At 39.1% G+C, this 17,797-nt stretch overlaps 1 protein-coding gene across 3 annotated transcripts in view; it reads left to right on the top strand.

The window, feature by feature from the left end:
- DAAM1 (dishevelled associated activator of morphogenesis 1) overlaps window positions 1-17,797 on the top strand; it is a 168,452-nt gene that overhangs the window by 21,390 nt on the left and 129,265 nt on the right. The window contains exon 2 of one of the 3 annotated variants that reach the window (XM_084894786.1): window positions 3,430-3,535. The exons of the other annotated variants lie outside the window; for them this stretch is intronic. The gene's annotated coding sequence lies outside the window, so the exon portion shown is untranslated. The remainder of the gene's footprint in view (window positions 1-3,429; window positions 3,536-17,797) is intronic. 3 annotated transcript variants of the gene reach the window in all.

The following is a 17,797-nucleotide window of genomic DNA, read 5'->3' as shown; positions in this document are numbered from 1 at the left end:
TTTTTGACCACGTGGTGGCCATTTTGTATGTTGGAGTGATGGTCAATTTGCATATTACCTCTTTATTAGATAGGATTATCTAATATGACATTTCTTTCCAGCCTGGACATGGCCTCAGAATCCTTCTCAAAGCAACAAAGGCATCTAACTAGTTGAATCTTTAAAAATAAAAAAGCCCACTGTAACTTCTCTTAAGGAGATTTACTTACATTGTTTAATTCAGGTGGAGTATTGTTACTTTCTTTTTAGTAGTGGTTCACAATGTGATGATTCCTTTTTAATTTAAAAAGAAATTATAGATTCCCACAGGACCATGAATTCAGTTACACTTATATGGATTTCAGTTTTATTAATCACAATATCTGAATTCACTTTTTTAAAAAAATGAGCATACATATCTATGAGATATTTTACATGTTTATAAATGATACCTTCCCACCCCTTTCCATTCCAAATTGCGCCGCCCCCCCCCCCCCCACCCCCCCCCCACCCTTGCTGGCCATCTTGTTTCACTCCTGACAAGACTCTGGCATTAGAAACCATTACTCTATATCACTTTGTCTTTTTTTTCTCCTTGGTTTCAGTTTAAATTTTTTAAGTAGGGTGAAGTTTTTTTTTGTTTTTATTTTTAAAATGCATTCTTTTAAAAAAATTATTTATTGAGTGAGAGAGAGGCATCAACTTGTTTTTGCACTTAATTATGATTCATTGGTTGATTCTTGTTATGTGCCCTGATCAGGGATCGAATCCTCAACCTTGACATATTGGGACGACACTCTAACCAATTGAACAACCCAGCCAGGGCAGGATGAAGTTTTTGTTTTAAGAGATCTCAGTGATTTTCATGCTATGTGCTATAGAGTCTCAATTCTAGCAAGTGCCTCATGGGAGACCCCCTCCCCCGTTGTCCCCCCTCTTCCAGCTTTAACCACCCTGTCTGCTTCAAACTATTATATTTTGGGGTTCTTTATGAGATTTCATTTGGATAAAAGATTTCACAGCTTAAAAAATATTGAAAACCCCTGCTAATCCCACCTTCCCATTTTACACAGTGTTTCAGGGTTACCCTATTAAAATAACCAGGATGAAGAGCACGATTGTCCGACTTACAGGCCTCTCTCTTCATCTCCCTACCTGAGCTGCTATTCATGGAACCCCTGGAGGCTGTAAGCTGACACCACCGCCAGCTGAGAGAGCAGCACATGCTTATATGGAAAGAAAAATTGTTTGCATTGTAATACCAGGGGATTCAAATCTGTTCCACCCTTGAATAAAAGGTTATGTGCTGTACATATTTGTAAATGGTTGTCTTGTTTGGGTGTAGGCTTCTCTCACTTTTTGGCATGGGTGGAGGGATAGTGAAACCTTTCTTTCTAAACTTGATTTTCTTATAAAACAGAAAAGAGCTCTGCCATGAACAGAAGAGTTTTCTTTTTTCTTCTTTCTTTTTTTTCTTTTTCCCCATTGCTGTGTCCTTCCCTATTGTGCTTGTGGCATGCTTTACCTTGACCTTATTTTAACCACTGTCCAAGCAGCCTTTGGTCTCTTTCCTGGATTTCACCGTTTACCAAAGCACAACTTCAGGGTTCACTTCTCTGCAGTGCTCACCTATTGCCATTATTACATCAACATGCCACCAAGATATCATGCCTGGTCTGGGCTACTTTTTTTTTTTTTTTGCCTAAGGTTTAGCATGAAGCCAAAAGTCCCTCCAAATCTCAGTGTGATTCTTAGGACTTGCTTACCTTGCTTGGATGTTGGGGTCAGGTGATCTAGAATAACCCAACAGTGACTGGTGACAGTTTGCAGAGGCTGCTGTGTCCATCTCATCTCCACACCTGGGTGTGGGGTGTTAAGTGTTTCCCATTTATATTCTTGGTTGGTAGGGCCTAGGTAGTGCTGCCTTCCCCGCAGACCTCTGCTTGCTGACTGCTTCCTCACCCTCCTCAGGAAGGTCATCTTGTGTAGAAACACTTTTTCTGCAAAGCCAAACACTTCACTTCAGTCAATATTTTCAACCTCCTTGTTTCTCATCATCAGAAATGACTTTCTCTGGCCCACCTCACTTTTTTCTAAAGCAGAAGAGCGAAAGTTAAGAATACAAAGGGAAGAGTCCTGACCAGGTAGCTCAGTTGATTAGAGCATTGCAGGGCACATCCAAGAATTAACCATTGAATGAATAAATAAGAGGAGCAACAAATCTCTTTCTCCCCCCTCCCTCTCTATCTCCAAAATAAGTTTGTTTGTTTTTTTAAATAATGTAAAAGGAAGAAAGAAAACAAAACACAGGAAAGCCTTACATCAGATATCTGATCATTAGACAGTTGAGCAGTAATTTTTGCTTCTAAGTCATAAAGCTGAGATGTAGAGATTTCGGGAACTTAGTGAAAGACTTCACTTGAGCAGGGATTTCTTCTTATCATTTCCCACACAGATGTTAAAAAGCTATTTGCTATTTTTTACTGGGAAATATTTTCCTCTCATTTGTCAGCCTTCTAAGTCTCTCTTCTTTCAGAATGAGCTAGGATGGTTAATTGCAAATTCTTTACCCACCTAAGGAAAGACTGTACTTGAGCTTTAGTTGTCGCAGCATGTCACCAACACCACTCTACAGAAAGACTCACCAAGTTCTCTTCCAGCGAAAAAGCTTGGTGAGCAACATAATGAGTTAGAAGGACCCTTAAAGTATATATGAACTTAATGTGCTTTGGTGGACATATTTCACTAATGGTAATTTATTTTTTTCCCAAGACAAATTAGGAACTGGGAGATGTTAAAATGTCCACTGCTTGTATCTGTCGCACTAGAATTAATGATTAGCTTGTGATAATCACAGCCAAAGTGACTGCTGTTTCAAGTAAAAGGAGAGTAACATAAACCTCAAGGATTATGACTGAGGAGTTGTTGTAAAAAGGCATCCCTAGAAATCTGAGTCTTGTTAACTGTAATGTGTCAATATCAATTTCCTTTGATAATGCATAAAAGACATCACTAATGGGGGATGCAGGAGACTTTCTGTACTTTCCCTCCCTCCCCCCAATTATGAGTCTATGGTTGTAGAAAAATAAAAAGTAAAAACAAAAAAACATAAAATCCTGAGAAGAATAATGAACATTCCAGGTGAGACATTTCAGTTCTGAATTCCCTCCCTCCCTCCTTCTTTCTTCCCTACCTCCCTCAGCTGTGCTGTTGAGGTATAGTTCACATACACAAGTCAGTTATTTTAGAGTAATTAGTTTTTTCTTTTTCCATTGATTTATTTACAAAGTTGTAGAGCCATCACCATAATCTAATCCATTTTCAACTCTCCAAAATGGAACTATAGGCATTAGATGTCATCTGTCCCCCATCCACATCACAGGCAACCATTAATATGCTTTTTTGTTGTTGTTAATCCTTACCTGAGGATATTTTTCCATTGATTTTTAGAAAGGAGGAGAAGAGACACAGAGAGAAACATTGATGTGAGAGCGAGACATCAATTGGTTACCTCTTGCATGCACCCCAACCAGCCAGGGTCAAGCCTGCAACTAAGGTATGTGCCCTTGACCAGAATTGAACCCATAACCCTTCAGCCCATGGGCCAATGCTCTATCCACTGAACCCCACTGGCTAGGGCAATAATATGCTTTTAAAAAATTATATGCTTTTATTAATTTCAGAGAAAGTGAAAGGGATAGGGAGAGAGAAACATCCATGTGAGAGACATTTGTTGGTTGTCTCCCGATTGCACCTGGACTGGGGACTGAACCTGAAATATGGGCATATGCCTTGACCAAGAATCATTCGGTGACCTTTTGGCACACAGGATAATACTCAACCAGTTAAGCCACATCAGCCCAGCATCATTAAAATGCTTTTTGCCTGTATGGGTTGGTCTATTCTGGACATCTAATGTAAATGGTGCTATACGATATATGGCTTTTTGTGACTGGCTTCTTTCATTTAGTATAATAGTAATGTTTTCAAAAGTTCTTTCATGTCATAGCAGGTATTAAGGTTCTTAATCCTTTTTTTTTTTTTTTTTTTTTTTTTTTTTTTTTGCCAAATAATATTCCACTGTATGGATATACCACATTTTGTGTATTTATTTATATTTAGGTTGTTTTAATTCTTTGGCTAAGTATGAATAATGCTACTGTCAACATGTGTGTATAATTTTGTGTGAACATATGTTTTCAATCCTCTTGGGGTAAATACCTTAAGTATAGAATTTCTGGGGCATATGGAGACTATGTTTAACACTGAGGAACTGCCAAATGGTTCCCAAAGTGGCTGCACTGTTTTATACTCCCACCAGCAATGAATGAGTGTTTCAATTTCTCGGCACCTCAGGTGTTTCCTAAACACTGTGTTTTTATTATGTTTACAAAATGTTTCCTCTTGTCTTGGTAGGTGTGGGAGCATGGAGTTGAATGATAATCTGGAGGAAATGAAAGAAATGAAAATCAAATAAATTATTTTCAGATTGGCTCAGCATAACTCTGGAAACCTTTCAGCCTTGAGCCTACAAACCTTCCTGTTTGACTGGATATGACATTACCAGGAATTTTACTTTCCTGCTTTTATTCTCCCCGAGGAGAAAAAAGAAATATGTACTTTCCTCAGCTAGACATGGAGGGTTCAAACAAACATAAAGGACCCCTGAGTTATTAATAATTGCACGGGAACATGGACTTGGTTTATGCCCAGATTTGTTTCTCTAAAATCATTCTCTTGGTGCTTCCTCTGCGCTGTTCTTCACCAGAGCGTAACTTTAGAGCTGAATCAAGGTTTGTTCAGTTGGTGTTTGGAAAAGAAACGGTGACTGGATGCTGGTCAGCTGGCTCAGGGCCGTTGGCAGGCCTGCCACAGGCCATGCTTTCTGCAGGCCCGAGCGCTCAGGCTCTTAAAGGCCTGCAACAGGCGGTTATGTTTGAATTTACCATCTGAGCTAAGAATAACAGGACCTTTTATAATCGCCATGGCAGTCAAGTCTGGAGATTCCGGAAGTGGCACAGTGTATCAGCTAAGCTAAGAAAGACCCCATCTTCTGTGCTCGGGGCAGCCCACCAGGGAGTAGGTTTTTTATGTCAGTATATAAATATGACAACTCCTACTGTGTCCTGGCACTATTGGTTACTTTTGGTCATATATTGACAATAAGCAAGTGGTTTTGCCTGCTGAAACCATTGTAACAGAGAAGGCCCACCTCTTATGATTGCCTCTCTCACATCCCACCCGTTTTTATTCTTGCAGAGCAGAACTTTATGAATGATATTTGTTTGCAAGGGTAGATTCCCTCCAGATTTCCATTCGCATATCTAGTTTGAGCCCTTGACACTCTCCTTGTAAGTAGGGCTCATTACTTTCAGGTAGGGTCTAGAAGGTGAGTGCTAGTCCCTAGGGCCTCTCCAGTGCTGTTTTAGGTGATCTCCTTGAGCAGTGACTAGCCATACCTCCTCTAAGAATTCCCTAAATGTTTTACTCAAATCAGGAGAGGACCCCATGTTCCTAGTTTCTCTCCATTTCAAACTCCTCTCAGCACATTCATTCAGTGCGTCTAGTGTTATCTCTGTCAAATCTATATCTTGCTTCCATTAAAATGAGGTTGGGGGGTGTATGTGTATAGGGATGTGTGTTTTGAACATCTGCCTACTTATTACACCATGCAAACTGCATACCCATTTTATTAAGCTTATATTTTTAGATTAGACAAAAGCAAGATTTTAAGTACATCAATTTCAAGGGTCAATTTCATATCACCATGAAGAATTTAAGATTAGGATAACAGTTGACGTGTTTTCTGTTGGCTAACCAATTGTATAATTTCTGCATTAGTTTTGTGTTTGGCTTAATATCAGTTGGAACTATAAAGCACTGAATTCTAAATATATACAATGCATATATGTATATATTTCTTTTGCCTTGTTTGTGGCCCAGCCATGCTTTGACTAGATTGAGAGTTCATACACATTCCCAAACTCTCCAAAATAGCCATGGCAGTTTCTAGCAGTTTTTAATTTTTAAAAAACTGATCTTCAATACATATTTGTTCACCTGGCACTGTGTTTGATCTGGTCTTGGGAGAAAAAAGACTACCTGAAAAAGCCTGGTTCTCATGGGTGTGGGGAGTGGAAAACTGGCTCTTCCTAATGTTACATGCACCTTTTTATTACTGACCACAGTAAATTCGGAGGCAGCCTGTCTGACCTGCCATGTCTCACTAGCTCCCTGCGTCTGTCTGTGACTGATTTCTAAGGCAGTAAGCATTTATCAAGCATCAGTCACCGTTAACACTTCATACTGCTACCTTCAACTTGAGTACCGTGAGTGGATTTATCTACATGACATCTTAGCCACAGACAATCATCCTTTTATCTCTCTGTGACATTTTTACCTTTGATGGGCTTCTGATTATATCGGCGTGGATTTATAACTGGAGTTCTGAGTGAAATTTGAGATTCGATCTTCTAAATAAAACATGTCCTGTGCTGTCCAGTATGGTAGTAAATAAGCTGTACATGGCTATTTAAATTATAATTAAATTCAGTTTAATTTCAGTTAATTTAAATTCAGTTAAAACTAAATTCAGTTTCTCGCTCACACTGGTCACATTTCAGACCTTCATTAGCCTCATGTGGCATTGGACAGTGCAGATAGAACATATCCATCTTAACAGCAAGTTGGATGATTGTAGACTTTTCTCTACCCCAGAAGGTCCAAGGAAGCCATTAATCACAGGAAAGGAAAAGTTTGCTTAGGTGAATTCAGGTGCTGGAAAATTTCTGCTGTCTGTCCTGGGCCTAAAATGAGAAAAATAAGTAGATGTGCCACTCATGCTCTTTTTTATTCTGGGTAGTGTTTCCTGGCTGTGTTGTTTGTTTGTTTGTTTTCAAAGGTCTGCGAATGGCCAGTAATCAGACTTGCTCATATTCAAATGAAAGTTTAATATTCTGAAACAATATATAAATTATTATCTACTATCTCCTTCCATTAGAACCAATACTTCTAATTCTAGGTCCAGGTTTGAGATGAGGGTAGATTAAAGTTTTACCAAGATTTGATTACTTGAGGCTCTTGGGCATGGTTGTACCTTTTCCCACCTTCTTTGTTCCCTAGCTCTCACTGTCTCTGAAGCACCTCGGAGCCTTTCTCACTCTCCTTTCCCAGGTGCCTATATTCTTGCTTTCTTTCTCCTAAGTTTCTGGGCCCTTCTTTTGCCTCTCTAATTTGTTTCTTTAGCCTTCGCAGCCCTGCTGGCTTGTTTTTTTTACTTCTTTGACTTTCTAAATAAATTTTGCTTACTTAAACAAAGATTTGATTATCAGTATTGACTTGTTTCCTAATGGTACATCTATCTGTGAGTTTCATCTTACTCAGGTTTTGTCTTTTGGGGAGTTCAGTTTTATTTTGGTTTAAATGTATGTTATTTGCTTTTAGTTCTTTGAGAATAGTTTTAAGATTGGTTATTTGTTAATTATCTTTATCCACCTTGAAATTTGAATTTACAAGTTATAATTTATAAATAAAAGAATTGGGCACAAATCTCTTTCCTCAGTCTTCCACATATGACTGTTAAGTTATCAGTGCTTTTGTATGATCTGTGCTAATTAGAACAGACATCTTCAGAAGACCTTCCAGACATCCTTCCTGACAAAGCCGGGCCTCGGCGAGGCTGCCTGCCCACGGGCCTAGGTGAAGCCGCCCTGCCCCCTGTCCTGATCCTGGTCCTGGGTGTCTGTAGCCCTGCGGCTGCCTGCAGTCTAGATCCTGGGTGCCTCAGCTGTGGCTATGGCCAGGGCAAAGCTGCTTCCCTCTGCCCCTCGCCTGTTCCGGGTGCCTGAGGCCGGCCAGAGGGAGGAAAACCCGGGTCCTAGGTGTGAGCAAAGGCAGAGGTGGTTAGGGGCAATCAGGCAGGTAGACAGATGAGCAGTTAGGAACCAGCAGCCCCAGATTGTAGAGGGTGTAGACCAGCCTGAGGGCCCTTCCTCCCCCCATGCACGAATTTCGTGCACCAGACTCTTGATATATAAGGGTTGAGGCTGCTGCATACAAACCATATAACATAGACAAACAGTATGTTAGCTCTCTGGGAAGGTTCTGGCAATTAACTGAAAGACTTTTCCTAAGCATTGTGAGCATTCCTTTAATTTCCATTAACTTAAATAATTCTCAATGGCTTGATGGTATATACATCAAAATTATGTCTAAATTCTTCTCCAAACATAGGCCAAGCATGTAATGCTGAAGATAAATTTAACTCCCTCTACCCCAACTACCCCATCACCAGCCTATGTTCAGAAACCTCGTAAATACAGTTGATTGAGTTGTTTTTTAAAAAACTTATTTAATTTATTCATTTTAATTTTTTTTTTAATTCTCACCTGAGGATATTTTTCCCATTACTTTTCAAAGAGGGTGGAAGGAAGGAAAGGGGGAGAGAGAAACATCAATGTGAGAGAGATACATCTACCAGTTGTCAGGAGATAACTGGGGGCGGAGAGTAAACCCAAAACCCAGGTACATGCCCTTGACCTGGAATCGAACCCTAGACCCTCAGTGCTCAGGCCAACACTCTAGTCACACCAGCCAGGGCCTTTAGAATTTAAAGAAATAACAATAATCTTCCTAAGGCCTGGAAAAATTTATTCTATAGCAATTAGCCAGATCTTGCCATAACCTCCAGGGGAAATCATTGGTATGCTGTGCTGAGTATCCTGGGACTTGTTCTCTGATCTCTTCGGTGATGAGCAAGAATATCTCTTTTTTTTTTTTTTTTTTAATTTATTTATTTTATTTTTTATTTTTATTTTTTATTTATTTATTTATTTTTTTTAAATTTTTTTTAATTAAATTATTATCTGTGTACATATTTTAACATTGCCCCCCCCCATACATACCCTCCCTCCCCAGAGTTTTGTGTCCATTGGTTGTACTTATATGCATGTATACAAGTCCTTTGGTTGGTTTCTTATCTCCCCCAGATCTCCCTACTCTCCCCGCTGTAATTTTACAGTCTACTTTTTGCTTTACTGTCTCTATATCTATCTTTTGGTTTGTCAGTTTATAATGTTTTTTAATATCCATAAATGAGTGAGGCCATGTGGTATTTCTCTTTCATTGACAGGCTTATTTCACTCAGCATGATGTTCTCTAGTTCTATCCAGGTTGCTGCAAATGATGAGAATTCCTTCTTTTTTTATGGCAGCATAGTATTCCATTGTGTAGATGTACCAAAGTTTTTTGATCCAATCATCTGCTGACGGGCACCTAGGCTGTTTCCAGATTCTAGCTATTGTAGACTGTGCTGCTATGAACATAGGGGTGCATATATCCTTTCTGATTGGTGTTTCTAGTTTCTTGGGATATATTCCTAGGAGTGGGATTACTGGGTCAAATGGGAGTTCCATTTTCAGTTTTTTGAGGAAACTCCATACTGTTCTCCACAGTGGTTGCACCAGTCTACATTCCCACCAGCAGTGCACGAGGGTTCCTTTTTCTCCGCAACCTCGCCAACACTTGTCGTTTGTTGATTTGTTGATGTTGGCCATTCTGACAGGTGTGAGATGGTACCGCATTGTTGTTTTGATTTGCATCTCTCGGATAATTAGTGACTTTGAGCATGTTTTCATGTGCCTTTTGGCCTTCCTTCTGTCTTCTTTTGAAAATATTCTATTTAGGTCCATTGCCCATTTTTTAATTGGATCATTAATCTTCCTTTTATTTAGTTGTATAAGCTGTTTGTAGATGTTGGAGATTAAACCTTTATCAGTGGTAACATTTGCAAATATGTTCTCCCACACAGTGGGCTTTCTTGTTGTTTTGTTGATGGTTTCTTTTGCTGTAAAAAAGCTTTTTATTTTGATGTAGTCCCATTTGTTTATTTTCTCTTTAGCTTCCATTGCCCTAGGGGCAGTATCAGTGAAGAAGTTCTTTAGGCATATGTCTGAGATTTTGTTGCCTGTAGATGCTTCTAGTATTTTTATGGTTTCCCGTCTGACGTTTAAGTCCTGTATCCATTTTGAGTTTATTTTTGTGTATGGTGTAAGTTGGTGATCTAGTTTCATTCTTTTGCATGTATCTGTCCAATTTTCCCAACACCATTTATTGAAGAGACTGTCTTGACTCCATTGTATATTTGTGCCTCCTTTGTCAAATATTAATTGAGCATAGTGATTTGGGTTGATATCTGGGTTCTCGATTCGATTCCATTGATCTATATGTCTGTTTTTGTGCCAGTACCAGGCTGTTTTGAGAACAGTGGCTTTGTAATACAGTTTGAAGTCTGGTATTGAGATCCCTCCTACTTTACTCTTCTTTCTCAGGATTGCTGTGGCTATTCGGGGTCTTTTATTGTTCCAAATGAACTTTTGGAGAGTTCTTTCTAGGTCAGTGAAATATGCTGTTGGTATTTTAATGGGGAGTGCATTGAACCTATAGATTGCTTTAGGAAGTATGGACATTTTGATGATGTTGATTCTACCAATCCATGAACATGGTATGTTCTTCCATCTGTTTACATCTTCCTCTATCTCTTTTTTCAGTGTCGTGTAGTTTTCCGCATATAGGTCCTTTACTTCCTTAGTTAAGTTTATTCCCAGGTATCTTAATTTTTTTGGTGCGATGGTAAATGGAATTGCTTTTTTAGTCTCTGTTTCTATAAATTCGCTGTTGGTGTATAGAAATGCCATAGATTTCTTGGCGTTAATTTTGTATCCTGCTACATTGCCAAATTCATTTATTAAGCCAATTAGTTTTTTAATGGAGTCTTTTGGGTTTTTTATATACAATATCATGTCGTCTGCAAATAAGGATAACTTTACTTCTTCTTTTCCAATTTGGATGCCTTTTATTTCCTCCTCTTTTCTAATTGCAATGGCTAGTACTTCCAGTACTATGTCAAAGAGGAGTGGCGATAGTGGGCATCCCTGTCTTGTTCCTGATCTTAGAGGGAATGGTTTTAGTTTTTGGCCATTGAGTATGATGTTGGCTGTGGGTTTATCATATATAGCTTTTATTATGTTGAGATATGATCCTTGTACTCCCACCTTGTTGAGAGTTTTTATCAGGAAAGGGTGTTGGATTTTATCAAATGCTTTTTCTGCATCAATTGATATGACTATATGATTTTTATCTTTCAACTTGTTTATGTGATGAATCACGTTTATTGATTTGCGGATGTTGTACCAACCTTGCATTCCTGGAATAAATCCTACTTGGTCATGGTGTATGATCTTTGTGATGCTCTGCTGGAGCCGATTTGCTAGAATTTTGTTGAGGATTTTGGCATCTATGTTCATTAGGGATATTGGCCTGTAATTCTCTTTCATTGAGTTGTCTTTATCTGGTTTTGGTATTAGGGTGATGCTGGCTTCATAGAAGGAGTTTGGAAGTGTTCCTTCCTCTTGAATTTTTTGGAATAGTCTGAGGAGGATAGGTTTTAGTTCTTCCTTGAATGTTTGATAAAACTCTCCTGTGAAGCCATCTGGCCCTGGGCTTTTGTTTGCTGGAAGCTTTTTGATGACTTTCAATTTCTTCCCAAGTCACTGCTCTATTGAGATTTTTAGATTCTTCCTGATTGAGTTTTGGAAGGTTGTATTTTTCTAGGAATATGTCCATTTCCTCCAGGTTGTCCAGTTTGTTGGAATAGAGTTGTTCGTAGTATTTTGTAACAATCCTTTGTATTTCGGCGGGGTCTGTTGTTATTTCACCTCTTTCGTTTCTGATTTTGTTTATTTGAGTCCTCTCTCTTTGTTTCTTGGTTAGTCTGGCTAGAGGTCCATCTATCTTGTTTATTCTTTCAAAGAACCAGCTCTTGGTTTTGTTGATCTTATGTATTGTTTCTTTGGTCTCTATGTCGTTTATCTGTGCTCTGATTTTTGTTATTTCCTTCCTTCTGCTTACTCTGGGCTTTTCTTGTTGCTCTTTTTCTAACTCTTTGAGTTGTAGAGTTAGATCATTTGTTACCCTTTTTTCCAGTTTTTTGCAATAGGCTTGTAGGGATATGAACTTCCCTCTCAAAACTGCCTTTGCTGTGTCCCATAGATTTTGGATAGTTGTGTTTTCATTGTCATTTGTTTCTAGGATGTTTTTAATTTCTTCCTTGATTTCTTTGGTAACCCAGTCCTTGTTTAATAGCATGCTGTTTAGTCTCCATGTGTTTGATTTCTTTGGATTTTTTTCATTGTAGTTAATTTCCAGTTTTATGGCACTATGATCTGAGAAGATGCTTGATATGATTTCTATCTTTTTGAATTTGAAGAGACTTTGCCTATGTCCCAAAATGTGGTCTATCTTTGAGAATGTCCCATGTGCGCTTGAGAAGAATGTATATTCTGTGGCTTTGGGGTGGAATGTTCTGAAAATGTCGATTAATTCCATCTGGTCTAGCGAGTCATTTAGGATTGATATTTCTTTGCTGATTTTTTGTTTAGATGATTTGTCAAAGGGTGACAGTGGGGTATTAAAATCTCCTACTATGATTGTATTGCTATTAATCTCTCCCTTAATGTCCTCCAGCAATTTTTTTATATATTGGGGTGCTCCCGTATTGGGTGCATATATATTTACCAGGGTTATTTCTTCTTGTTGGATTGCTCCCTTTAGTATTATGAAGTGGCCTTCATTATCTCTTGTTATGTCCTTCACTCTGAGATCTAATTTGTCAGATATAAGTATTGCTACCCCAGCTTTTTTTTCATTTCCATTCGCCTGGAAAACCTTTTTCCATCCCTTCACCCTCAGTCTGTGTGCATCCTTTTTTCTGAGGTGGGTTTCTTGTAGACAACAGATATATGGGTCTTGTTTTCTTATCCAATCCGTTACCCTATGTCTTTTGATTGGAGCATTTAGTCCATTTACATTTAAAGTTATTATTGATAGATACTGGTTTGATGCCATTTTTATTCTATACCCCTGTGTTCCTTCTTTGCTTTCAATTTCTTTAATTTTACAGTAGACCCTTTAGCATTTCTTGCATTGCTGGTTTGGTGGAGATAAATTCCCTTAGTCTGTTTTTGTCTGTGAAGCTCCTGATTTCACCTTCACTTTTGATTGATAGCCTTGCTGAGTACAGTATTCTTGGATTCAGACCCTTCCTTTGCATGACGTTGTATATTTCATCCCATTCCCTTCTGGCCTGATAAGTTTCTGTGGAGAAATCAGTTGCTAGTCTGATGGGGGCTCCTTTATATGTAACTGTCTGTCTCTCTCTGGCTGCTTTTAAAATTCTTTTTTTGTCGTTGGTATTTGCCAGCTTAATTATAATGTGCCTAGGGGTGGATTTTCTGGGGTTCATTTTGCTTGGGACTCTGCGAGCATCTTGGATTTGTGTGGGTTTTTTCTTCTCTATCTCAGGAAAGTTTTCTGTCATTATTTCTTGAAATACGTTTTCCATGTCTTCCTCAATTCCCTTTCCTTCTGGAACCCCTATTATTCTAATATTGTTTTGTTTTGTATTGTCCCAAAGTTCCCTTAGACTTTCCTCCTGTTTTTTAATTTTTTTTTCCAGAAGCTGTTCTAATTGGGTATTTTTTTCCATCTTGTCTTCTAGCTCACTGATGCGGTCCTCTGCTTCTTCTAATCTACTCTTGATGCTTTCTATTGAGTTCTTTACAGTAGCAATGTCATTTTTCATTTCTTCTTGGTTCTTCTTCATTTCCTTTTGGGTCTTACTCATATTGTCAAATTTGTCTTCCATTCTTTTTAGCCATCTTATGATCATTACTCTGAATTCTTGCTCTGGTAGGTTGCTTGAGTCTATCTCGTTTACTTCCTTTTCTGGTGAAGCCTGCTTTTCTTTCATTTGCGGACTGTTTTTTGGTCTGCCCATTATCTAGGATGTCTGGTTGTGTAGTTCTCTCTCTCTCCTGCTTTGATTTAAGGGCACAAAATACAACACAACCAGGTACTACACACAGGCACTGAATAGAAATGTGTTTGCAATATTAATAACCACCAATAATGGTGACTAGAACCCGGCTAACAAAAACATACAATCAAACAAAAAGCATAGGCAAATCAATCTTATATAAAAAAAAAAAAGCATACAACTTCAGTATAGTTAACATTCAACATACAACTTCAAAGAGTTAGAGAGATAGACTGTTTTTTTGTTTTGTTTTGTTTTGTTTTGTTGTTAGGACAACTACGAGGGAGGTGTGAATGGGCTTGGAGCAGGTAGTTGGAAATTAGATATATACAAGTAGGGTGAAATTTTAGGAGGGGGTAGACAGAAGGAATGGGGAAAATCTAGAGCAGGAAAGGGTTAAGATAAACGGGGTACCAAAGGAAAAGATCGGAAAGAGGGTGAAGGCATAAAGGTAGGGTTGAGATAGAATAAAGCGTTGGAGAAGGAAAGATAGATAAAGACTGTAGAACAGTAATCCTGAGATAAAAAAAAAAATCTATATAATCAAATGAAATAAAAATAATAAAAAGAAATAAAAGAAAATAAGATGAAAAAGATAAATTAATAGTAGTAATAATGTTGATTACATATACAATGTAATAATTATAAAGATAAAATCAAGTGAGGAAAAAGAAAAAAAAATAGTTTCTTGAGTAAACATTGCAAATAATGAAAACAAAAATAAAAAACAAAAATTTAAAAATTAAAAAAATAATAATAAAATTTTAAAAATTTAAGTAAAATTTGCAGTAATGAAGGTCATTCGCTTCCTCTATTGTTATGATCCAGTCCTGATTTTTAGGCAGGTTTTGCTTTGTTTTTATTACACTAGAGTCAATTTGTGAATTAGCCTCTGGGGGCAGCGTTTCTAGGTTGAGTTTCCAGACTCTAGTCTAGAGCCTCTCCAGCTTTTTTTTTTTTTTTTTCTCTCCGCCCTCTCTGCAGCAGGAACTATGGAGTGGGGAGGAGGCAGGCCCGAGCAACTGCAATCTCCCGCAACTCTCCGATATCCCTCCGAGCCAGATCCAAATGTGTTGCTCTTTAGATATCTCCCCTGTTAGGAGCCCCGTCCACTCTCACGGGTGACACCCGCCCAACAGCGGGGGCTTCTACTTGTAATCACTGCCTTTGTCCTCCAGCTTCTGCGAGCGCGGGCGCGCAGGCTTTTTATCTTCGCCACGAGCACTCTCCACCCTCTCCCCGCGAAATCTGACCTTTTCGCCGAGCAGTGGGGTATTCCAATGCAGTCAGGTGTTCGCACCGCCTGGGATCCGCGTTCTGAGGGGCACCGCTGCTTGGTGGTCGCTGCGGCTGTGGATATTCAGGCCTCTGGCACGATCCTATCTTCCTCTCAAGATGGTGAGGTTTCCCCGTGCAAGCCGGTAGGTAGCTCCGGGCAGGGACACAGCCCGCGTGGGTGCTTCCCTGTGAGGGGCACCTCCGTCAGCAGCCCCCCAGCAGTTTCTTCTGGTGTTCGCTGTCTCCCAGCTTGCTAATAAACACTCACAGCACAAGACCATCAGCTTCTCTCTCTTTCTGCTTCGGGAGCGGGCTCAGAATCCGCCCATCTATTCTTCCGCCATCTTACCTCCTCCAAGAATATCTCTTATTCTTGTTACATTCTCTCTGTCAGGAAGCATAATTTAAATTCTTTATTCTGTTGTTATGTTCCATACCTGCTTATAATTGGTGGCACTATTTATTTATTTATTTATTTATTTATTTATTTATTCATTTTTTACTCTATGGTAAATTTGTATGTAGACTATTATACAGTACTCTCCTCCAAGAGTAAAACCTTGGGTTAGAATCTAGAAAATCGGAATTTCGGCTCTCCAGACCTGGATCTTAGACCTAGTCCAGACTTGGTGCCAGTGTCATTATAGGTTCATGAATTATAATGGTTTGAACATGAACTTGGTCATCATGTGTTCTGATTCATTCACCCCTACTTTGGCTTCTTGCTCTCAGGATTTTGTTTTTCTCTAATGCCTTTGGTGCCCACTTGTTTACCTTAGAGACTATGTATGGTAGTACATCTGGCTATACATTTTTCATTCTTAACTGTGGTCCAACATCTTGCTCCAAATGCATACATTTGCCTTGTCTGGGTGCTAGCATAGATTGTGTTTGAACCCAAGAGTGGTTTGTGCTATGAATGTGGCTATTTGTTTTGAAAATACACATTTTTCAGAATTGTATCCATTGGCCATCAATGAACCACAATGAAAAGCATTGTCTTGGCTTCAGTTCTTGATTTTAAGCATTTGAAACATGTTTCAAGGCTTCTCCTCCTGGGATTTTGTTTTACCAGAAGTTTCTGGCAGGAGATAGATTAGTCTGAGGAAGAGATCTATAGAAGTCAGACAATTGATGTACCTATTCTCTACATGTCGTGGAACGTAACTAAATTTTACGCTCATAAAGGGCAATGACAAAATTTTTTTTAAAGTTTTTATTTCAGAGAGAAAGGGAAAGGGAAAGAGATAGAAAATATCAATGATGAGAGAGAATCAATGATCGGCTGCCTCCTGTACACCCTCCTACTGAGGATTGACCCTGCAACTCGGACATGTGCCTTGAACATGAATCAAACTTTGACCTCCTATTTCATAGGTCAATGCTCAACCACTGAACCACACTGGCTGGGCTCCCTTTTATTAACGAGAAGAATAGAAGTTGAGAGAGATCCAAGATCGAAGATCTTCATTTAATTGAGAGGCATTTACCCTAAAAATATAATAATGAGGGCCTTTTCCATAGAGTCTAGGAGTGGGCTATGGTACTCAATAGCATCCTGTGTCACTTTCAAGGCAACATGTGTCTAAATAGGCTGGCACTGCCCAACTCCAGTCACAGGAAGTACAGTGTGAGTGGTGCCCCCAGAGTTAGCAAAGTTATGGTTTCTACCGTTCCATATCTTTGGCTATGTTTCTGTCAGATTATTTTCCCCCTTCCGGACTTTAATAAATATGTACAGCATAGGTCTATAGAATTTCCAGTGAAACAACTAACTGCTGTTTTCAGTTAAAATATTTCTTTCTCCATAGTTAATATATAGTATACCTTCAAAGTAATTCTCTTATGTTCTAATCTTAGCATCTGATTCTTTATACAGGCTTCCTTGCACATATTGATGTGCTTTTAGAAAGTGAACCACTGTACTGAAATAGGTTTACATGCGAACAGGAAAGGTGTGGTGTACCTTTCATTTCCTTCCTTTTCCTCGCTCCTGAAAATGTGCTTTCAGTGAAGAGGGGGAAGTCTCTGGCTCTCCATTACAGACCACCTATGTAGGCTACCTTCTTGTTCTCCTCCACTGTTTAGCTGAGAAGCTGGCAGTGAGATTGGGCAATTTGTGTTTGTGAGAAGGTCCTGAAGGATCTGTTGAGGATGGCCAGGTATCAGAAGTTCTATTTGCAAGTTTAATCTGTTCCAACAGAACATTTCTGAATTGTTCATCCTATATTGCATAAAGAACAGCGGGAGAGTTCACATGTGGGCATGATGGTCTGGAGGTATCTGTAACCTCATAACTGGGCCAGTTTTCCCAGCATCCCAGACCAGATCTGGTGCTCACTGTTCACATTGTAAATTCTTCCACTGAACTTGACTCTTCTTGAGAGCAGGATGGGAGGGATCTTGTTTACTGTCATAACATCACTACTGGGCTCTCATCTGCACACCCAGGACTATTAAATGGGTGGTTCTCACTGCCAAAGGCAGGCTGTCAGTGACTTCTTATTCCCAGTCATCTCCACCAAGCTGTATCTCTGTCTCATACTCAAACAGCTGAGGCAGCACTGTTGTTTTTGTGTGACCAAAAGGACATTCCCATATGACTTCTCTCTGCTGTTATACAGTGAAATGTGATGCTTTGATGCTCCTTTTTTTTCCTCCATTTTT

This window comes from Pipistrellus hanaki, assembly GCF_964339955.1.
Source record: "Pipistrellus hanaki genome assembly, chromosome: 1".
NCBI lineage: Eukaryota > Metazoa > Chordata > Mammalia > Chiroptera > Vespertilionidae > Pipistrellus > Pipistrellus hanaki.
This window is presented reverse-complemented; position numbering and strand designations above follow the sequence as displayed.